Source organism: Tiliqua scincoides, chromosome 3 (genome assembly GCF_035046505.1).
Source record: "Tiliqua scincoides isolate rTilSci1 chromosome 3, rTilSci1.hap2, whole genome shotgun sequence".
In the NCBI taxonomy this organism is placed as follows: domain Eukaryota; kingdom Metazoa; phylum Chordata; class Lepidosauria; order Squamata; family Scincidae; genus Tiliqua; species Tiliqua scincoides.
The window spans coordinates 235,704,703-235,728,867 of record NC_089823.1 but is presented as its reverse complement, the minus strand read 5'-3'; the positions used below and the strand labels follow the sequence as shown (position 1 = coordinate 235,728,867).

General features: G+C 49.6%; 1 protein-coding gene and 3 pseudogenes across 1 annotated transcript in view; 1 reads left to right on the top strand and 3 right to left on the bottom strand.

Moving 5' to 3' along the window:
• LOC136645974 (cytochrome P450 2J2-like) overlaps positions 1 to 24,165 on the top strand; it is a 249,571-nt gene that overhangs the window by 62,935 nt on the left and 162,471 nt on the right. The gene's annotated exons all lie outside the window — the stretch shown is intronic.
• LOC136646487 (5S ribosomal RNA) lies at positions 3,434 to 3,553 on the bottom strand (annotated as a pseudogene).
• On the bottom strand, positions 11,481 to 11,600 carry LOC136646486 (5S ribosomal RNA; annotated as a pseudogene).
• Positions 19,524 to 19,643, bottom strand: LOC136646484 (5S ribosomal RNA; annotated as a pseudogene).

Below are 24,165 nucleotides of genomic sequence, written 5' to 3'. Positions count from 1 at the left end.
CTAACACAGTTGCATCAGTGCTGGAAAGTTGGATAGGATTGGGTCTCAATGGCTTAACAGTATTAGCCCTACGTACGAAGAAAACACAGGATGTGGGCTCACTTCCCTGCATTACAATCTCTGCGCATGAACTGGAGGTTGTCCATGACTTTGTGTACCTTGGCTCAATGATCTCCGACACTCTTTCTCTCAATAGTGAGCTAAACAAACGCATCGGTAAAGCAGCTACCACGTTTTCCAGACTCACAAAGAGAGTCTGGTCCAACAAGAAGCTGACAGAACATACCAAGATCCAGGTCTACAGAGCTTGCGTCCTGACTACACTTCTATACTGCAGCGAGTCATGGACTCTTCGCTCACAACAGGAGAGGAAACTGAACGCTTTGCACATGCGCTGCCTCCGACGCATCCTCGGCATCACCTGGCAGGACAAAGTTCCAAACAACACAGTCCTGGAAAAAGCTGGAATCCCTAGCATGTATGCACTGCTGAAACAGAGACGCCTGCGTTGGCTCGGTCATGTCATGAGAGTGGATGATGGCTGGATCCCAAAGGATCTCCTCTATGGAGAACTCATGCAGGGAAAGTGCCCTACAGGTAGACCACAGCTGCGATACAAAGACATCTGCAGGAGGGATCTGAAGGCCTTAGGAGTGGACCTCAACAGGTGGGAAACCCTGGCCTCTGAGCGGCCTGCTTGGAGGCAGGCTGTGCAGCATGGCCTTTCCCAGTTTTCCCAGCACTGTTTTCCCAGTGAAGCGACACTTGGCCAACAGACCGAGGCAAAGAGGCAAAGTAGGAAGGCGCATAGCCATGGAGTCAGACCAGGGACAGACTGCACTTGCTCCCAGTGTGGAAGGGATTGTCACTCCCGAATCGGCCTTTTCAGCCACACTAGACGCTGTCCCAGAACCACAATTCAGAGCGTGATACCATAGTCTTTCGAGACTGAAGGTTGCCAACAGTGACGATGACATACACAAGTATAATACATACTAGAACAAACACATTCCTAGATTAGCCAATTATGATGTCAGATAAGATCTATTGTATACTTTATTATAAGTAGTGAACTATATAAGGAGTCAGTAAAAGAAAACAGGGAGTAGTAGCAATACCTCTGATGAAACGAGAAGCTGCTTCAGAAAGAGCATTCAGCCTGCCCAGCTGTGCAGATACAGGAAGACAGAGAGAGAGAGAGAGAGAAGAGCCATGGCAATCTGGTGGGAATTGGTATTGTTGATCATTCCGATTCCGTGGCTGATTCTGCACTTCCTGAAACAACTCTGGGAATCCAGACTGTACCCTCCGGGCCCTCCTAGACTTCCCTTCACTGGAAATCTGTGGTGGTTTGGGTTCAAGTTTTCTGCTGATACTTTGGCAAAGGTATGTCTCAGTTGAGTAAGAGAAAGAGGGGAGAGTCCTGGTAAAGCATAAGAACAGGTGGTTTCCCTGCCACTTACGTTCTGTGAGTGGTCATCTATGGGCACCATATGGTCTGAGTGCACATGAGAGAGGCAGCTTTGCTGAAGCCAGGCTGACCTAGGTCTGCTCAGGATTGGACCTGGGAATTCCATGTATGCTGAGTTCCATGGTTGAAGACAGGTGCAAGATAAAGGTAATAACTAAAAATGTGCATTCTGCACCTGAGCAGAGCACACTTTGGGCACATTCAAGTGCAGAATGTTCACCCCTTGTCTATTCAAGGGATCACTCTCTTTATGAAGAACTCTGATAAGCCTTCCAGAAGAAGCGGTGTCCCTTCACAGAAACATCAAAATGCAAATTCAAACATGGATCTGGTACTTTGCACTGAAGGGGAAGGTGGAGATCTGTGGACAAGGGAGCCAATGTCGGTTTTTTGTCACTGACAGATCATTAGCAAGTGAAGGTGAGACAACTGGGGCTCAGGGGCTCTGCAACAGTGCAGAGAACAAGTTTGGATGGGCTTCTAGGCTGCCCTCAAGTGCTTCTAAGTGACACGGCTGTTTGGTCAAAACCTGCGTTGACCTCTGCATCTCTCCCTGTTTAACTAGAGCCACCCAAGGGGCACAGAGAGGCCTGATCCAAAGGATTGCTAAAGCCGTTGTGATACTGCTTGTTTCCATAGTCAGTCCTGGATGCCATAGTTTTGCATGCAAAGCATGTGATCTACCACTGAGCGATGTCCAGCACTTCTTCTGGAGAAGAATACGGAGGTTTTAGCGATTCACTGCTTTGTGTTGGAGTGATTACAGATTTGAAAAAGTGGCTTCTTTGTTTTGGAGGCCATTCAAATCCAGGAGTGGACGAATTTAGGGTGCTTGTAGTGCCTTCTGCCACCACCAGCATCTCATTCTCTTAGCTGTGGAGTTCTACTTTGATCAGCCCAGCTTAGACCCTTTTCCTTCTGTTCTCCTCATTGCTACAGCTCTTGGGTTCTCTGTTTCCATGAAATTCAGAACTGGGGTTTGGTTCACTTCCAGCAGGATTGCTGAACAGTGCAGTCCCATTTTGAAGTGCTGGATGAAATGTTTTTGAGAAAGCTCCATGTGTGTTTGACCTTTGACAAAGGCCCTATCCCTGGGCAGGAAATAGGGATGTTGCCTTCTCAGGTTTGCCCTGACGCACATCATGCATGTTGTAAAATGTTCAACTTTTCCGGAAGCCAAGTTCTAATACGCATGTCAGGTGTATTTTCTCCCATGTGAATCTGCCTGGTTACAGAGGTGTTCTTGAGATGCCTTTTCCTGTCTGCCTGCTGAGGTGGGAAGCGGCAACCAGGGGACAGGAACAGGGTCTTCTCAGTTGTCGCGTTCGGAACTTGGAACGCTTTTCTGGCAGCCATGAGGTGATTTTGTCACTGCAAAACTGAAACAGTTTCGACTTAATGCAGGGACTGAAAGAGGAGTGTGCTGAGGCCAGCACACAATGGTGGGCACCCAGGAGGGTAGCTGTAGCATTATTGACCTGGCAGATGCTGCATTCTGGCCAAATCAGAGCAGGGTCAGGGTGGGGCAAGAGAGGAGGAGGGTGCCAACAATGCCGACAAGGACAGGCAGCACCAGGTGTTCTTGACAAAGTGCATTATGTCCCCTACCTAGTTGTTGTCCTGTGATGAAATTAAATCCTTTTCATGCTAACTCCCAAGTCCTAAATAGGTCTGGGCTACTAGAGTACAGGTTGAACCTACTAGTCTTCCTTCCTTCCTTAAAAATCCGCAGTTTCAAATCCGCAGTAAGTCTTTGCAGGGGTGGGGGAGGAAGCAGCAGGGGAAGGCAGCGATGCAATCCCCAGGATCGCATCACTCAGGGGGCTGCAGGGACTGGGACACACTCACCAGTCCCTGCAGCAGCCGTCCCTGTGTATGGGGAGCGCCTGCAGGGTGCCTGAGGTCAGGGAAAGGGATAGTGGCTTTGGTTGGCAACCTTCAGTCTCAAAAGACTATGGTATAAGCCTACAGCACCAGGTATTCCCAGGAGGTCTCCCATCCAAGTACTAACCAGGCCTGACCCTGCTTAGCTTCCGAGATCAGACAAGATCAGGCATGTGCAGGGCGACAGTGAGTGGAGCCTCCGCAAAAGCAGAAGCGGAGCACAATCACCCCACTCTCCCTTTCCCTGACCTGGGGAGCCCTGCAGGCGCTTGCACAGAGCTGCCCTCACACAGGGAAGGCTGCTGCAGGGACTGGAGGGTGCACCCCAGTCCCTGCAGCCCCGTCAGAAGGGAAAGCGGAGCAATCGTGCTCTGCTTCCAGTTTTGCGGAGTGGGGCGCGATCACTCCGCTTTCACTTTTCCTGACCTGGGGAGCCCTGCCGAAGGTGGTGCAGGGCTCCCCGCACCCCTGGGAGGCTACAGGAGGCTTGGGCAAGTGCACCCAAGCCCCTGCAGGCCCCCTGAGCGGTGCGATCCTGTGGATTGCGCCGCTGCCTTCCTCCTGTCTCCTGGCTGCCCCCACCCCTTAAGGGGGCAGAGGCCAGGACCCACAGGCTGGGGCGTTGTGACACCTCAGTTTGAATACCACTGGCCTAATGATTGATTTGTTTGCCTGCTGATCACCAAAGAGCTGAATCTGTGAAGGGCCTCTGGGAGTGATTGGCTGCACTGTTCTGATCTTTGGGAGGGCAAGGTAGGGTCAGTAGACAGGGCAGGGTAAATGAAGGGAGCCAATAAGAGAAGAGGAACATCCTAAGAATTGGAGAAGTGTTGGGTGTGGTGATCTACCATTGCCCCGCACCCACTGGTTCTTTTGCTGTACCTTTTGATAGAATAAAGATATTTCAATGCAGTTTTTTCATTGCATTCTGCATGAAATTACACATTGATTGATACATAACATGATGTTATTATTTTTACAAAATGTGATTTTGGTCACTAGTGGTGACCAGTGGCAGCACCAGGAGTTCTTGACAAAGAGGATTACGTCCCATATCTGGTTGTTGTCCTGTGATGAAATAGAATTCTTTTCACGGCAACTCCCAAGTCCTTGATAGGACTGGGCTACTGCAGTGGCATCACTGGGGTTCGCATCACCCGGTGCGGGAGGCCAGTGCGTCACCCCTATGCTGTAGGCAGGGCAACACCCCAGGTGGTGGGTGTGGTGATCTAGGCAGGGACTGAAAGAGGAGTGTGCTGAGGCCAGCACACAATGGTGGGCACCCAGGAGGGTAGCTGTAGCATTACTGACCTGGCAGATGCTGCATTCTGACCAAATCAGAGCAGGGTCAGGATGGGGCAAGAGAGGAGGAGGAGTGTGCCAACAATGCCGACAAGGACAGGCAGCACCAGGAGTTCTTGACAAAGAGGATTACGTCCCCTATCTGGTTGTTGTCCTGTGATGAAATTAAATCCTTTTCATGCTAACTCCCAAGTCCTAAATAGGTCTGGGCTACTAGAGTACAGGTTGAACCTACTAGTCATTCTTTCTTCCTTATTTTTATACCTCCCTTTCTCCAAGCACCTCATGCTTCTGTACATGGTTCCTTCCCTCTTACCCCTGTCAGGTAGATGAGGCTGAGAGAGAGTGACTGGCCCAAGGTCACCCAGGAAGCTTCATGGCTGAGTAGGGATTTGAACCCGGATCTTCCGGGTCTCCAACCAGAACCACCATATTACCTGGCTTTGCAAATACTGTGAGAAAATAATTAAATATATGTCTGTCTGTGCTGCAAAAGGACAGAGGGGAGGGTGCCTTCCCAGGAACTTCACGGTTACTGCACCCATGATGGAAGGGCCCCTGCACAAAACACTTGCAACACAGAAGTGGGAGTGTGACTGCACCCATGATCACTCAAAGCACCCTGGTTTTCTCTTTCATGGTCTCTGTGACCAGTGAAAAGTTATGTTAGGAGAACAGCCTCTGAAAAGTAGCGCCAGTTCTATGTCAGATTACAGACATTAAAAAACCCGGAACACAATGCGTCAGATGTGGACCACCTCAAGCTCCTGGGCCATAGGTTGCCTACACCTGGCCTAGACAATGGTTCCTGCCCAGAAAACCATTCACATGGTTGCATTTTCCCCATTCACCTCCAGTGGATGCTGGAGGGACAATCAGCAATGGACAGATAAGCTTTGTTCAGGACTGTAATGAACACAGCCACATTCACATTGTTCTGCCAATTTCATGACAGTTCCTGGCTTCAGATCTTACTGCTGATCAGAGGCAGGAAATCAGGAAATATCCCCATGTTTAACCTAATTTCCTCACCTGTAACTGTAATAAATAAATAAATAAATAAAATAATAAAAATAAGGAAATCAGGAAATAGGTCAGGCCCTGGATCTTCCCACAGGCAAGGTCAGTGTGTGGACTTCTCCACTGGCAAGGAGGATGCCATGTGGCTATTGTTTTACCGGGACTAGACTCTCTGCACCAGGGAATCTCCTTGCTCCAATCCACATCTCAGCCAAGTTGCTGCTGTGGAGGTGCTGGTGGCAAAGGGAGGGGTGAAGATCCGCATCCCAGCCACCCTAACCAGTGACATCTTACACAGAAACAGGGTTCTCTAGTTGAGTGAAGGGTCCCCATTCAGCAGAGTTGGTAGCAACGGTTACAGAATTCCAGGAGAATTAGCAAGTCAGACTCCTCTGTCCTTCTCCCAACCCAGCAAGGCAGCTTCAGTTCCCAAACCAGCCCAGGAATGGGAATGATGAGGTTAAAAGTAATCTGCATAATCAAAGGCTACCTGCAGTTGACCTTCTGCTACCTTTGCGAAGTCTTCCCGATTTCAAAGGCAAAAGGTGAATTTAAACTCTAGTTTGAAATGTGCCCAGTCAGTGCATCCAGTGTGGATGTCTTTAGTAACTGCTTAATCACAGCCACTTCCAAAGGTGTGGAGAAATTCCTTTACCCTGAAAAGGAACAGTAACTGCAGACTGATCAGCACACGGACACTTGACCAGGGCGCGGCCTGCCTGGCCCTGACTCCACTGCTGTGCGTGAGCAATAATTGCGCTGGGAGTGTCATCAGAGCTCATCCTCTTACAATCGTTGGTAAATGGCAGCTTATCTCATTTTCATATACTTGTGCCCAATGAAATTAACACCTTGCATGCATTAATATTAAATTAATTAATAACGTGGCCTGCCGCTTATGTGCATTAGTTTACTTGTGGGGGTGGAACAAGAACCCACATATGCAGAACTGATGTGAAAAGGAACTCCGTCTTGTAGCCCCATCCTACTAACTCTCAATGGGGGGCTCACTGCATCTTGCAGGGGTGTTTTGAGCAGCGAAGACCTCCTCACGGTAAGGGAATATTTGCTCCCTCGCCCGGGGTAAGATCTCACAGTCCAGTTGGATCGACTCAGACCTGCATCAGCTGTATAGCTGGTGCAAGTCCAAGAGGACCTGGGCCTGGGGATCAAAGCCGTGAAGGGGATAGCATAGCGGTGGTGCCACTGCCACAGATACTGCTCCACTCCCAGTCTTGATCCAGCCCTCCCCCGTTCTCCTCCTCATTCCTCCCCCTCCCTGCCCAGTTCTACCCACCCCCTGCTTCCCTCCCACCCGACCACCCACCCGCCACACAGACTCGCTGGTGCTGGGGAGCATCGATGGGCTGCCGTTGCACTGCTGTGGCTGCTTTTGGCCCAGCTGCACAAAATATTCCTGATTCCTTCAGGTCAAGTGCTGAGGCTTTGGCATGTTCCGCTGATACAGAAGCCAAGTTTGAGCTTTGAGGAACTGCGTTCACCTCTTGCCACTGACACTGGAAGCATGAGAAGGACTCTCAGCAGCAGAAACACTCGGCACATTATCCAGGACTTTTACGTAGTATGGAAAGTTCTCCTCGTGGCGGCATCGACTCTGGAAGTCTTCATTGCTGCAGGTTCACAGCTTGGATCCTCAGCATCAGTATCTTTCTCTCCATTGTGCATCAGCAATTTTTCCAAATTCTAGCAAGCCTGAAGTACATCTTCAGGAGATTTTTTGTTGCTGCTGTATATATAGAATAGGAAGCCAAATGGGGAATTGTATTGGAGCTGATAGAATCTCTCTTCAACAGAGAGCTTAATAGCATAGACAGCATAGTAGAAACCTTTTTGAATTTCAAGCTTGGACTTTGCAGTGCCTCTTCTGGGGCTACACACTCAAACTGGTTGTTCTCCTTTTCCTAATTTGTTCTGTCTCATAGTTTGGTTGTATGTCTGGCTCATTTGCAATCTCAGGTCCTGATCCTAACGGGCACACGCCGGTGCTCTGGCTCCACTTCTGTTGGTGGTTGTCATAAAAGTGCTGTAAAGCACTTTCCCACCAGCTGGAGACACCCAGCACTGGTGGAAGGCCATCGCCAGTTGATGCTGAGTCTCAGTGCCCGAAGGATGCTTTGGTGGACCACTGGGGGGTGAATGGTGAACCTAAAAGGTTCATGTCATCAAAGATCTCTATCAAAGCATCATAGATATTACCAGGATGCTATCTCTGTGCTTTCAATACATCGATCCAGATCACCAATCTTGTTCCATTGAGGCCCAACCCTTTCCAACTTTCCAGCAATTCAGCCTTGAGGATGCCTATGTGACAGCCCCCACTGCCCCAGGATGCAGCACACACCCCACTAACACAGTTGCATCAGTGCTGGAAAGTTGGATAGGATTGGGTCTCAATGGCTTAACAGTATTAGCCCTACGTACGAAGAAAACACAGGATGTGGGCTCACTTCCCTGCATTACAATCTCTGCGCATGAACTGGAGGTTGTCCATGACTTTGTGTACCTTGGCTCAATGATCTCCGACACTCTTTCTCTCAATAGTGAGCTAAACAAACGCATCGGTAAAGCAGCTACCACGTTTTCCAGACTCACAAAGAGAGTCTGGTCCAACAAGAAGCTGACAGAACATACCAAGATCCAGGTCTACAGAGCTTGCGTCCTGACTACACTTCTATACTGCAGCGAGTCATGGACTCTTCGCTCACAACAGGAGAGGAAACTGAACGCTTTGCACATGCGCTGCCTCCGACGCATCCTCGGCATCACCTGGCAGGACAAAGTTCCAAACAACACAGTCCTGGAAAAAGCTGGAATCCCTAGCATGTATGCACTGCTGAAACAGAGACGCCTGCGTTGGCTCGGTCATGTCATGAGAGTGGATGATGGCTGGATCCCAAAGGATCTCCTCTATGGAGAACTCATGCAGGGAAAGTGCCCTACAGGTAGACCACAGCTGCGATACAAAGACATCTGCAGGAGGGATCTGAAGGCCTTAGGAGTGGACCTCAACAGGTGGGAAACCCTGGCCTCTGAGCGGCCTGCTTGGAGGCAGGCTGTGCAGCATGGCCTTTCCCAGTTTTCCCAGCACTGTTTTCCCAGTGAAGCGACACTTGGCCAACAGACCGAGGCAAAGAGGCAAAGTAGGAAGGCGCATAGCCATGGAGTCAGACCAGGGACAGACTGCACTTGCTCCCAGTGTGGAAGGGATTGTCACTCCCGAATCGGCCTTTTCAGCCACACTAGACGCTGTCCCAGAACCACAATTCAGAGCGTGATACCATAGTCTTTCGAGACTGAAGGTTGCCAACAGTGACGATGACATACACAAGTATAATACATACTAGAACAAACACATTCCTAGATTAGCCAATTATGATGTCAGATAAGATCTATTGTATACTTTATTATAAGTAGTGAACTATATAAGGAGTCAGTAAAAGAAAACAGGGAGTAGTAGCAATACCTCTGATGAAACGAGAAGCTGCTTCAGAAAGAGCATTCAGCCTGCCCAGCTGTGCAGATACAGGAAGACAGAGAGAGAGAGAGAGAGAAGAGCCATGGCAATCTGGTGGGAATTGGTATTGTTGATCATTCCGATTCCGTGGCTGATTCTGCACTTCCTGAAACAACTCTGGGAATCCAGACTGTACCCTCCGGGCCCTCCTAGACTTCCCTTCACTGGAAATCTGTGGTGGTTTGGGTTCAAGTTTTCTGCTGATACTTTGGCAAAGGTATGTCTCAGTTGAGTAAGAGAAAGAGGGGAGAGTCCTGGTAAAGCATAAGAACAGGTGGTTTCCCTGCCACTTACGTTCTGTGAGTGGTCATCTATGGGCACCATATGGTCTGAGTGCACATGAGAGAGGCAGCTTTGCTGAAGCCAGGCTGACCTAGGTCTGCTCAGGATTGGACCTGGGAATTCCATGTATGCTGAGTTCCATGGTTGAAGACAGGTGCAAGATAAAGGTAATAACTAAAAATGTGCATTCTGCACCTGAGCAGAGCACACTTTGGGCACATTCAAGTGCAGAATGTTCACCCCTTGTCTATTCAAGGGATCACTCTCTTTATGAAGAACTCTGATAAGCCTTCCAGAAGAAGCGGTGTCCCTTCACAGAAACATCAAAATGCAAATTCAAACATGGATCTGGTACTTTGCACTGAAGGGGAAGGTGGAGATCTGTGGACAAGGGAGCCAATGTCGGTTTTTTGTCACTGACAGATCATTAGCAAGTGAAGGTGAGACAACTGGGGCTCAGGGGCTCTGCAACAGTGCAGAGAACAAGTTTGGATGGGCTTCTAGGCTGCCCTCAAGTGCTTCTAAGTGACACGGCTGTTTGGTCAAAACCTGCGTTGACCTCTGCATCTCTCCCTGTTTAACTAGAGCCACCCAAGGGGCACAGAGAGGCCTGATCCAAAGGATTGCTAAAGCCGTTGTGATACTGCTTGTTTCCATAGTCAGTCCTGGATGCCATAGTTTTGCATGCAAAGCATGTGATCTACCACTGAGCGATGTCCAGCACTTCTTCTGGAGAAGAATACGGAGGTTTTAGCGATTCACTGCTTTGTGTTGGAGTGATTACAGATTTGAAAAAGTGGCTTCTTTGTTTTGGAGGCCATTCAAATCCAGGAGTGGACGAATTTAGGGTGCTTGTAGTGCCTTCTGCCACCACCAGCATCTCATTCTCTTAGCTGTGGAGTTCTACTTTGATCAGCCCAGCTTAGACCCTTTTCCTTCTGTTCTCCTCATTGCTACAGCTCTTGGGTTCTCTGTTTCCATGAAATTCAGAACTGGGGTTTGGTTCACTTCCAGCAGGATTGCTGAACAGTGCAGTCCCATTTTGAAGTGCTGGATGAAATGTTTTTGAGAAAGCTCCATGTGTGTTTGACCTTTGACAAAGGCCCTATCCCTGGGCAGGAAATAGGGATGTTGCCTTCTCAGGTTTGCCCTGACGCACATCATGCATGTTGTAAAATGTTCAACTTTTCCGGAAGCCAAGTTCTAATACGCATGTCAGGTGTATTTTCTCCCATGTGAATCTGCCTGGTTACAGAGGTGTTCTTGAGATGCCTTTTCCTGTCTGCCTGCTGAGGTGGGAAGCGGCAACCAGGGGACAGGAACAGGGTCTTCTCAGTTGTCGTGTTCGGAACTTGGAACGCTTTTCTGGCAGCCATGAGGTGATTTTGTCACTGCAAAACTGAAACAGTTTCGACTTAATGCAGGGACTGAAAGAGGAGTGTGCTGAGGCCAGCACACAATGGTGGGCACCCAGGAGGGTAGCTGTAGCATTATTGACCTGGCAGATGCTGCATTCTGGCCAAATCAGAGCAGGGTCAGGGTGGGGCAAGAGAGGAGGAGGGTGCCAACAATGCCGACAAGGACAGGCAGCACCAGGTGTTCTTGACAAAGTGCATTATGTCCCCTACCTAGTTGTTGTCCTGTGATGAAATTAAATCCTTTTCATGCTAACTCCCAAGTCCTAAATAGGTCTGGGCTACTAGAGTACAGGTTGAACCTACTAGTCTTCCTTCCTTCCTTCCTTAAAAATCCGCAGTTTCAAATCCGCAGTAAGTCTTTGCAGGGGTGGGGGAGGAAGCAGCAGGGGAAGGCAGCGATGCAATCCCCAGGATCGCATCACTCAGGGGGCTGCAGGGACTGGGACACACTCACCAGTCCCTGCAGCAGCCGTCCCTGTGTATGGGGAGCGCCTGCAGGGTGCCTGAGGTCAGGGAAAGGGATAGTGGCTTTGGTTGGCAACCTTCAGTCTCAAAAGACTATGGTATAAGCCTACAGCACCAGGTATTCCCAGGAGGTCTCCCATCCAAGTACTAACCAGGCCTGACCCTGCTTAGCTTCCGAGATCAGACAAGATCAGGCATGTGCAGGGCGACAGTGAGTGGAGCCTCCGCAAAAGCAGAAGCGGAGCACAATCACCCCACTCTCCCTTTCCCTGACCTGGGGAGCCCTGCAGGCGCTTGCACAGAGCTGCCCTCACACAGGGAAGGCTGCTGCAGGGACTGGAGGGTGCACCCCAGTCCCTGCAGCCCCGTCAGAAGGGAAAGCGGAGCAATCGTGCTCTGCTTCCAGTTTTGCGGAGTGGGGCGCGATCACTCCGCTTTCACTTTTCCTGACCTGGGGAGCCCTGCCGAAGGTGGTGCAGGGCTCCCCGCACCCCTGGGAGGCTACAGGAGGCTTGGGCAAGTGCACCCAAGCCCCTGCAGGCCCCCTGAGCGGTGCGATCCTGTGGATTGCGCCGCTGCCTTCCTCCTGTCTCCTGGCTGCCCCCACCCCTTAAGGGGGCAGAGGCCAGGACCCACAGGCTGGGGCGTTGTGACACCTCAGTTTGAATACCACTGGCCTAATGATTGATTTGTTTGCCTGCTGATCACCAAAGAGCTGAATCTGTGAAGGGCCTCTGGGAGTGATTGGCTGCACTGTTCTGATCTTTGGGAGGGCAAGGTAGGGTCAGTAGACAGGGCAGGGTAAATGAAGGGAGCCAATAAGAGAAGAGGAACATCCTAAGAATTGGAGAAGTGTTGGGTGTGGTGATCTACCATTGCCCCGCACCCACTGGTTCTTTTGCTGTACCTTTTGATAGAATAAAGATATTTCAATGCAGTTTTTTCATTGCATTCTGCATGAAATTACACATTGATTGATACATAACATGATGTTATTATTTTTACAAAATGTGATTTTGGTCACTAGTGGTGACCAGTGGCAGCACCAGGAGTTCTTGACAAAGAGGATTACGTCCCATATCTGGTTGTTGTCCTGTGATGAAATAGAATTCTTTTCACGGCAACTCCCAAGTCCTTGATAGGACTGGGCTACTGCAGTGGCATCACTGGGGTTCGCATCACCCGGTGCGGGAGGCCAGTGCGTCACCCCTATGCTGTAGGCAGGGCAACACCCCAGGTGGTGGGTGTGGTGATCTAGGCAGGGACTGAAAGAGGAGTGTGCTGAGGCCAGCACACAATGGTGGGCACCCAGGAGGGTAGCTGTAGCATTACTGACCTGGCAGATGCTGCATTCTGACCAAATCAGAGCAGGGTCAGGATGGGGCAAGAGAGGAGGAGGAGTGTGCCAACAATGCCGACAAGGACAGGCAGCACCAGGAGTTCTTGACAAAGAGGATTACGTCCCCTATCTGGTTGTTGTCCTGTGATGAAATTAAATCCTTTTCATGCTAACTCCCAAGTCCTAAATAGGTCTGGGCTACTAGAGTACAGGTTGAACCTACTAGTCATTCTTTCTTCCTTATTTTTATACCTCCCTTTCTCCAAGCACCTCATGCTTCTGTACATGGTTCCTTCCCTCTTACCCCTGTCAGGTAGATGAGGCTGAGAGAGAGTGACTGGCCCAAGGTCACCCAGGAAGCTTCATGGCTGAGTAGGGATTTGAACCCGGATCTTCCGGGTCTCCAACCAGAACCACCATATTACCTGGCTTTGCAAATACTGTGAGAAAATAATTAAATATATGTCTGTCTGTGCTGCAAAAGGACAGAGGGGAGGGTGCCTTCCCAGGAACTTCACGGTTACTGCACCCATGATGGAAGGGCCCCTGCACAAAACACTTGCAACACAGAAGTGGGAGTGTGACTGCACCCATGATCACTCAAAGCACCCTGGTTTTCTCTTTCATGGTCTCTGTGACCAGTGAAAAGTTATGTTAGGAGAACAGCCTCTGAAAAGTAGCGCCAGTTCTATGTCAGATTACAGACATTAAAAAACCCGGAACACAATGCGTCAGATGTGGACCACCTCAAGCTCCTGGGCCATAGGTTGCCTACACCTGGCCTAGACAATGGTTCCTGCCCAGAAAACCATTCACATGGTTGCATTTTCCCCATTCACCTCCAGTGGATGCTGGAGGGACAATCAGCAATGGACAGATAAGCTTTGTTCAGGACTGTAATGAACACAGCCACATTCACATTGTTCTGCCAATTTCATGACAGTTCCTGGCTTCAGATCTTACTGCTGATCAGAGGCAGGAAATCAGGAAATATCCCCATGTTTAACCTAATTTCCTCACCTGTAACTGTAATAAATAAATAAATAAATAAAATAATAAAAATAAGGAAATCAGGAAATAGGTCAGGCCCTGGATCTTCCCACAGGCAAGGTCAGTGTGTGGACTTCTCCACTGGCAAGGAGGATGCCATGTGGCTATTGTTTTACCGGGACTAGACTCTCTGCACCAGGGAATCTCCTTGCTCCAATCCACATCTCAGCCAAGTTGCTGCTGTGGAGGTGCTGGTGGCAAAGGGAGGGGTGAAGATCCGCATCCCAGCCACCCTAACCAGTGACATCTTACACAGAAACAGGGTTCTCTAGTTGAGTGAAGGGTCCCCATTCAGCAGAGTTGGTAGCAACGGTTACAGAATTCCAGGAGAATTAGCAAGTCAGACTCCTCTGTCCTTCTCCCAACCCAGCAAGGCAGCTTCAGTTCCCAAACCAGCCCAGGAATGGGAATGATGAGGTTAAAAGTAATCTGCATAATCAAAGGCTACCTGCAGTTGACCTTCTGCTACCTTTGCGAAGTCTTCCCGATTTCAAAGGCAAAAGGTGAATTTAAACTCTAGTTTGAAATGTGCCCAGTCAGTGCATCCAGTGTGGATGTCTTTAGTAACTGCTTAATCACAGCCACTTCCAAAGGTGTGGAGAAATTCCTTTACCCTGAAAAGGAACAGTAACTGCAGACTGATCAGCACACGGACACTTGACCAGGGCGCGGCCTGCCTGGCCCTGACTCCACTGCTGTGCGTGAGCAATAATTGCGCTGGGAGTGTCATCAGAGCTCATCCTCTTACAATCGTTGGTAAATGGCAGCTTATCTCATTTTCATATACTTGTGCCCAATGAAATTAACACCTTGCATGCATTAATATTAAATTAATTAATAACGTGGCCTGCCGCTTATGTGCATTAGTTTACTTGTGGGGGTGGAACAAGAACCCACATATGCAGAACTGATGTGAAAAGGAACTCCGTCTTGTAGCCCCATCCTACTAACTCTCAATGGGGGGCTCACTGCATCTTGCAGGGGTGTTTTGAGCAGCGAAGACCTCCTCACGGTAAGGGAATATTTGCTCCCTCGCCCGGGGTAAGATCTCACAGTCCAGTTGGATCGACTCAGACCTGCATCAGCTGTATAGCTGGTGCAAGTCCAAGAGGACCTGGGCCTGGGGATCAAAGCCGTGAAGGGGATAGCATAGCGGTGGTGCCACTGCCACAGATACTGCTCCACTCCCAGTCTTGATCCAGCCCTCCCCCGTTCTCCTCCTCATTCCTCCCCCTCCCTGCCCAGTTCTACCCACCCCCTGCTTCCCTCCCACCCGACCACCCACCCGCCACACAGACTCGCTGGTGCTGGGGAGCATCGATGGGCTGCCGTTGCACTGCTGTGGCTGCTTTTGGCCCAGCTGCACAAAATATTCCTGATTCCTTCAGGTCAAGTGCTGAGGCTTTGGCATGTTCCGCTGATACAGAAGCCAAGTTTGAGCTTTGAGGAACTGCGTTCACCTCTTGCCACTGACACTGGAAGCATGAGAAGGACTCTCAGCAGCAGAAACACTCGGCACATTATCCAGGACTTTTACGTAGTATGGAAAGTTCTCCTCGTGGCGGCATCGACTCTGGAAGTCTTCATTGCTGCAGGTTCACAGCTTGGATCCTCAGCATCAGTATCTTTCTCTCCATTGTGCATCAGCAATTTTTCCAAATTCTAGCAAGCCTGAAGTACATCTTCAGGAGATTTTTTGTTGCTGCTGTATATATAGAATAGGAAGCCAAATGGGGAATTGTATTGGAGCTGATAGAATCTCTCTTCAACAGAGAGCTTAATAGCATAGACAGCATAGTAGAAACCTTTTTGAATTTCAAGCTTGGACTTTGCAGTGCCTCTTCTGGGGCTACACACTCAAACTGGTTGTTCTCCTTTTCCTAATTTGTTCTGTCTCATAGTTTGGTTGTATGTCTGGCTCATTTGCAATCTCAGGTCCTGATCCTAACGGGCACACGCCGGTGCTCTGGCTCCACTTCTGTTGGTGGTTGTCATAAAAGTGCTGTAAAGCACTTTCCCACCAGCTGGAGACACCCAGCACTGGTGGAAGGCCATCGCCAGTTGATGCTGAGTCTCAGTGCCCGAAGGATGCTTTGGTGGACCACTGGGGGGTGAATGGTGAACCTAAAAGGTTCATGTCATCAAAGATCTCTATCAAAGCATCATAGATATTACCAGGATGCTATCTCTGTGCTTTCAATACATCGATCCAGATCACCAATCTTGTTCCATTGAGGCCCAACCCTTTCCAACTTTCCAGCAATTCAGCCTTGAGGATGCCTATGTGACAGCCCCCACTGCCCCAGGATGCAGCACACACCCCACTAACACAGTTGCATCAGTGCTGGAAAGTTGGATAGGATTGGGTCTCAATGGCTTAACAGTATTAGCCCTACGTACGAAGAAAACACAGGATGTGGGCTCACTTCCCTGCATTACAATCTCTGCGCATGAACTGGAGGTTGTCCATGACTTTGTGTACCTTGGCTCAATGATCTCCGACACTCTTTCTCTCAATAGTGAGCTAAACAAACGCATCGGTAAAGCAGCTACCACGTTTTCCAGACTCACAAAGAGAGTCTGGTCCAACAAGAAGCTGACAGAACATACCAAGATCCAGGTCTACAGAGCTTGCGTCCTGACTACACTTCTATACTGCAGCGAGTCATGGACTCTTCGCTCACAACAGGAGAGGAAACTGAACGCTTTGCACATGCGCTGCCTCCGACGCATCCTCGGCATCACCTGGCAGGACAAAGTTCCAAACAACACAGTCCTGGAAAAAGCTGGAATCCCTAGCATGTATGCACTGCTGAAACAGAGACGCCTGCGTTGGCTCGGTCATGTCATGAGAGTGGATGATGGCTGGATCCCAAAGGATCTCCTCTATGGAGAACTCATGCAGGGAAAGTGCCCTACAGGTAGACCACAGCTGCGATACAAAGACATCTGCAGGAGGGATCTGAAGGCCTTAGGAGTGGACCTCAACAGGTGGGAAACCCTGGCCTCTGAGCGGCCTGCTTGGAGGCAGGCTGTGCAGCATGGCCTTTCCCAGTTTTCCCAGCACTGTTTTCCCAGTGAAGCGACACTTGGCCAACAGACCGAGGCAAAGAGGCAAAGTAGGAAGGCGCATAGCCATGGAGTCAGACCAGGGACAGACTGCACTTGCTCCCAGTGTGGAAGGGATTGTCACTCCCGAATCGGCCTTTTCAGCCACACTAGACGCTGTCCCAGAACCACAATTCAGAGCGTGATACCATAGTCTTTCGAGACTGAAGGTTGCCAACAGTGACGATGACATACACAAGTATAATACATACTAGAACAAACACATTCCTAGATTAGCCAATTATGATGTCAGATAAGATCTATTGTATACTTTATTATAAGTAGTGAACTATATAAGGAGTCAGTAAAAGAAAACAGGGAGTAGTAGCAATACCTCTGATGAAACGAGAAGCTGCTTCAGAAAGAGCATTCAGCCTGCCCAGCTGTGCAGATACAGGAAGACAGAGAGAGAGAGAGAGAGAAGAGCCATGGCAATCTGGTGGGAATTGGTATTGTTGATCATTCCGATTCCGTGGCTGATTCTGCACTTCCTGAAACAACTCTGGGAATCCAGACTGTACCCTCCGGGCCCTCCTAGACTTCCCTTCACTGGAAATCTGTGGTGGTTTGGGTTCAAGTTTTCTGCTGATACTTTGGCAAAGGTATGTCTCAGTTGAGTAAGAGAAAGAGGGGAGAGTCCTGGTAAAGCATAAGAACAGGTGGTTTCCCTGCCACTTACGTTCTGTGAGTGGTCATCTATGGGCACCATATGGTCTGAGTGCACATGAGAGAGGCAGCTTTGCTGAAGCCAGGCTGACCTAGGTCTGCTCAGGATTGGACCTGGGAATTCCATGTATGCTGAGTTCCATGGTTGAAGACAGGTGCAAGATAAAGGTAATAACTAAAAATGTGCATTCTGCACCTGAGCAGAGCACACTTTGGGAACATTCAAGTGCAGAATGTTCACCCCTTGTCTATTCAAGGGATCACTCTCTTTATGAAGAACTCTGATAAGCCTTCCAGAAGAAGCGGTGTCCCTTCACAGAAACATCAAAATGCAAATTCAAACATGGACCTGGTACTTTGCACTGAAGGGGAAGGTGGAGATCTGTGGACAAGGGAGCCAATGTCGGTTTTTTGTCACTGACAGATCATTAGCAAGTGAAGGTGAGACAACTGGGGCTCAGGGGCTCTGCAACAGTGCAGAGAACAAGTTTGGATGGGCTTCTAGGCTGCCCTCAAGTGCTTCTAAGTGACACGGCTGTTTGGTCAAAACCTGCGTTGACCTCTGCATCTCTCCCTGTTTAACTAGAGCCACCCAAGGGGCACAGAGAGGCCTGATCCAAAGGATTGCTAAAGCCGTTGTGATACTGCTTGTTTCCATAGTCAGTCCTGGATGCCATAGTTTTGCATGCAAAGCATGTGATCTACCACTGAGCGATGTCCAGCACTTCTTCTGGAGAAGAATACGGAGGTTTTAGCGATTCACTGCTTTGTGTTGGAGTGATTACAGATTTGAAAAAGTGGCTTCTTTGTTTTGGAGGCCATTCAAATCCAGGAGTGGACGAATTTAGGGTGCTTGTAGTGCCTTCTGCCACCACCAGCATCTCATTCTCTTAGCTGTGGAGTTCTACTTTGATCAGCCCAGCTTAGACCCTTTTCCTTCTGTTCTCCTCATTGCTACAGCTCTTGGGTTCTCTGTTTCCATGAAATTCAGAACTGGGGTTTGGTTCACTTCCAGCAGGATTGCTGAACAGTGCAGTCCCATTTTGAAGTGCTGGATGAAATGTTTTTGAGAAAGCTCCATGTGTGTTTGACCTTTGACAAAGGCCCTATCCCTGGGCAGGAAATAGGGATGTTGCCTTCTCAGGTTTGCCCTGACGCACATCATGCATGTTGTAAAATGTTCAACTTTTCCGGAAGCCAAGTTCTAATACGCATGTCAGGTGTATTTTCTCCCATGTGAATCTGCCTGGTTACAGAGGTGTTCTTGAGATGCCTTTTCCTGTCTGCCTGCTGAGGTGGGAAGCGGCAACCAGGGGACAGGAACAGGGTCTTCTCAGTTGTCGCGTTCGGAACTTGGAACGCTTTTCTGGCAGCCATGAGGTGATTTTGTCACTGCAAAACTGAAACAGTTTCGACTTAATGCAGGGACTGAAAGAGGAGTGTGCTGAGGCCAGCACACAATGGTGGGCACCCAGGAGGGTAGCTGTAGCATTATTGACCTGGCAGATGCTGCATTCTGGCCAAATCAGAGCAGGGTCAGGGTGGGGCAAGAGAGGAGGAGGGTGCCAACAATGCCGACAAGGACAGGCAGCACCAGGTGTTCTTGACAAAGTGCATTATGTCCCCTACCTAGTTGTTGTCCTGTGATGAAATTAAATCCTTTTCATGCTAACTCCCAAGTCCTAAATAGGTCTGGGCTACTAGAGTACAGGTTGAACCTACTAGTCTTCCTTCCTTCCTTAAAAATCCGCAGTTTCAAATCCGCAGTAAGTCTTTGCAGGGGTGGGGGAGGAAGCAGCAGGGGAAGGCAGCGATGCAATCCCCAGGATCGCATCACTCAGGGGGCTGCAGGGACTGGGACACACTCACCAGTCCCTGCAGCAGCCGTCCCTGTGTATGGGGAGCGCCTGCAGGGTGCCTGAGGTCAGGGAAAGGGATAGTGGCTTTGGTTGGCAACCTTCAGTCTCAAAAGACTATGGTATAAGCCTACAGCACCAGGTATTCCCAGGAGGTCTCCCATCCAAGTACTAACCAGGCCTGACCCTGCTTAGCTTCCGAGATCAGACAAGATCAGGCATGTGCAGGGCGACAGTGAGTGGAGCCTCCGCAAAAGCAGAAGCGGAGCACAATCACCCCACTCTCCCTTTCCCTGACCTGGGGAGCCCTGCAGGCGCTTGCACAGAGCTGCCCTCACACAGGGAAGGCTGCTGCAGGGACTGGAGGGTGCACCCCAGTCCCTGCAGCCCCGTCAGAAGGGAAAGCGGAGCAATCGTGCTCTGCTTCCAGTTTTGCGGAGTGGGGCGCGATCACTCCGCTTTCACTTTTCCTGACCTGGGGAGCCCTGCCGAAGATTGTGCAGGGCTCCCTGCACCCCTGGGAGGCTACAGGAGGCTTGGGCAAGTGCACCCAAGCCCCTGCAGGCCCCCTGAGCGGTGCGATCCTGTGGATTGCGCCGCTGCCTTCCTCCTGTCTCCTGGCTGCCCCCACCCCTTAAGGGGGCAGAGGCCAGGACCCACAGGCTGGGGCGTTGTGACACCTCAGTTTGAATACCACTGGCCTAATGATTGATTTGTTTGCCTGCTGATCACCAAAGAGCTGAATCTGTGAAGGGCCTCTGGGAGTGATTGGCTGCACTGTTCTGATCTTTGGGAGGGCAAGGTAGGGTCAGTAGACAGGGCAGGGTAAATGAAGGGAGCCAATAAGAGAAGAGGAACATCCTAAGAATTGGAGAAGTGTTGGGTGTGGTGATCTACCATTGCCCCGCACCCACTGGTTCTTTTGCTGTACCTTTTGATAGAATAAAGATATTTCAATGCAGTTTTTTCATTGCATTCTGCATGAAATTACACATTGATTGATACATAACATGATGTTATTATTTTTACAAAATGTGATTTTGGTCACTAGTGGTGACCAGTGGCAGCACCAGGAGTTCTTGACAAAGAGGATTACGTCCCATATCTGGTTGTTGTCCTGTGATGAAATAGAATTCTTTTCACGGCAACTCCCAAGTCCTTGATAGGACTGGGCTACTGCAGTGGCATCACTGGGGTTCGCATCACCCGGTGCGGGAGGCCAGTGCGTCACCCCTATGCTGTAGGCAGGGCAACACCCCAGGTGGTGGGTGTGGTGATCTAGGCAGGGACTGAAAGAGGAGTGTGCTGAGGCCAGCACACAATGGTGGGCACCCAGGAGGGTAGCTGTAGCATTACTGACCTGGCAGATGCTGCATTCTGACCAAATCAGAGCAGGGTCAGGATGGGGCAAGAGAGGAGGAGGAGTGTGCCAACAATGCCGACAAGGACAGGCAGCACCAGGAGTTCTTGACAAAGAGGATTACGTCCCCTATCTGGTTGTTGTCCTGTGATGAAATTAAATCCTTTTCATGCTAACTCCCAAGTCCTAAATAGGTCTGGGCTACTAGAGTACAGGTTGAACCTACTAGTCATTCTTTCTTCCTTATTTTTATACCTCCCTTTCTCCAAGCACCTCATGCTTCTGTACATGGTTCCTTCCCTCTTACCCCTGTCAGGTAGATGAGGCTGAGAGAGAGTGACTGGCCCAAGGTTACCCAGGAAGCTTCATGGCTGAGTAGGGATTTGAACCCGGATCTTACGGGTCTCCAACCAGAACCACCATATTACCTGGCTTTGCAAATACTGTGAGAAAATAATTAAATATATGTCTGTCTGTGCTGCAAAAGGACAGAGGGGAGGGTGCCTTCCCAGGAACTTCACGGTTACTGCACCCATGATGGAAGGGCCCCTGCACAAAACACTTGCAACACAGAAGTGGGAGTGTGACTGCACCCATGATCACTCAAAGCACCCTGGTTTTCTCTTTCATGGTCTCTGTGACCAGTGAAAAGTTATGTTAGGAGAACAGCCTCTGAAAAGTAGCACCAGTTCTATGTCAGATTACAGACATTAAAAAACCCGGAACACAATGCGTCAGATGTGGACCACCTCAAGCTCCTGGGCCATAGGTTGCCTACACCTGGCCTAGACAATGGTTCCTGCCCAGAAAACCATTCACATGGTTGCATTTTCCCCATTCACCTCCAGTGGATGCTGGAGGGACAATCAGCAATGGACAGATAAGCTTTGTTCAGGACTGTAATGAACACAGCCACATTCACATTGTTCTGCCAATTTCATGACAGTTCCTGGCTTCAGATCTTACTGCTGATCAGAGGCAGGAAATCAGGAAATATCCCCATGTTTAACCTAATTTCCTCACCTGTAACTGTAATAAATAAATAAATAAATAAAATAATAAAAATAAGGAAATCAGGAAATAGGTCAGGCCCTGGATCTTCCCACAGGCAAGGTCAGTGTGTGGACTTCTCCACTGGCAAGGAGGATGCCATGTGGCTATTGTTTTACCGGGACTAGACTCTCTGCACCAGGGAATCTCCTTGCTCCAATCCACATCTCAGCCAAGTTGCTGCTGTGGAGGTGCTGGTGGCAAAGGGAGGGGTGAAGATCCGCATCCCAGCCACCCTAACCAGTGACATCTTACACAGAAACAGGGTTCTCTAGTTGAGTGAAGGGTCCCCATTCAGCAGAGTTGGTAGCAACGGTTGCAGAATTCCAGGAGAATTAGCAAGTCAGACTCCTCTGTCCTTCTCCCAACCCAGCAAGGCAGCTTCAGTTCCCAAACCAGCCCAGGAATGGGAAAGATGAGGTTAAAAGTAATCTGCATAATCAAAGGCTACCTGCAGTTGACCTTCTGCTACCTTTTCGAAGTCTTCCCGATTTCAAAGGCAAAAGGTGAATTTAAACTCTAGTTTGAAATGTGCCCAGTCAGTGCATCCAGTGTGGATGTCTTTAGTAACTGCTTAATCACAGCCACTTCCAAAGGTGTGGAGAAATTCCTTTACCCTGAAAAGGAACAGTAACTGCAGACTGATCAGCACACGGACACTTGACCAGGGCGCGGCCTGCCTGGCCCTGACTCCACTGCTGTGCGTGAGCAATAATTGCGCTGGGAGTGTCATCAGAGCTCATCCTCTTACAATCGTTGGTAAATGGCAGCTTATCTCATTTTCATATACTTGTGCCCAATGAAATTAACACCTTGCATGCATTAATATTAAATTAATTAATAACGTGGCCTGCCGCTTATGTGCATTAGTTTACTTGTGGGGGTGGAACAAGAACCCACATATGCAGAACTGATGTGAAAAGGAACTCCGTCTTGTAGCCCCATCCTACTAACTCTCAATGGGGGGCTCACTGCATCTTGCAGGGGTGTTTTGAGCAGCGAAGACCTCCTCACGGTAAGGGAATATTTGCTCCCTCGCCCGGGGTAAGATCTCACAGTCCAGTTGGATCGACTCAGACCTGCATCAGCTGTATAGCTGGTGCAAGTCCAAGAGGACCTGGGCCTGGGGATCAAAGCCGTGAAGGGGATAGCATAGCGGTGGTGCCACTGCCACAGATACTGCTCCACTCCCAGTCTTGATCCAGCCCTCCCCCGTTCTCCTCCTCATTCCTCCCCCTCCCTGCCCAGTTCTACCCACCCCCTGCTTCCCTCCCACCCGACCACCCACCCGCCACAGAGACTCGCTGGTGCTGGGGAGCATCGATGGGCTGCCGTTGCACTGCTGTGGCTGCTTTTGGCCCAGCTGCACAAAATATTCCTGATTCCTTCAGGTCAAGTGCTGAGGCTTTGGCATGTTCCGCTGATACAGAAGCCAAGTTTGAGCTTTGAGGAACTGCGTTCACCTCTTGCCACTGACACTGGAAGCATGAGAAGGACTCTCAGCAGCAGAAACACTCGACACATTATCCAGGACTTTTACGTAGTATGGAAAGTTCTCCTCGTGGCGGCATCGACTCTGGAAGTCTTCATTGCTGCAGGTTCACAGCTTGGATCCTCAGCATCAGTATCTTTCTCTCCATTGTGCATCAGCAATTTTTCCAAATTCTAGCAAGCCTGAAGTACATCTTCAGGAGATTTTTTGTTGCTGCTGTATATATAGAATAGGAAGCCAAATGGGGAATTGTATTGGAGCTGATAGAATCTCTCTTCAACAGAGAGCTTAATAGCATAGACAGCATAGTAGAAACCTTTTTGAATTTCAAGCTTGGACTTTGCAGTGCCTCTTCTGGGGCTACACACTCAAACTGGTTGTTCTCCTTTTCCTAATTTGTTCTGTCTCATAGTTTGGTTGTATGTCTGGCTCATTTGCAATCTCAGGTCCTGATCCTAACGGGCACACGCCGGTGCTCTGGCTCCACTTCTGTTGGTGGTTGTCATAAAAGTGCTGTAAAGCACTTTCCCACCAGCTGGAGACACCCAGCACTGGTGGAAGGCCATCGCCAGTTGATGCTGAGTCTCAGTGTCCGAAGGATGCTTTGGTGGACCACTGGGGGGTGAATGGTGAACCTAAAAGGTTCATGTCATCAAAGATCTCTATCAAAGCATCATAGATATTACCAGGATGCTATCTCTGTGCTTTCAATACATCGATCCAGATCACCAATCTTGTTCCATTGAGGCCCAACCCTTTCCAACTTTCCAGCAATTCAGCCTTGAGGATGCCTATGTGACAGCCCCCACTGCCCCAGGATGCAGCACACACCCCACTAACACAGTTGCATCAGTGCTGGAAAGTTGG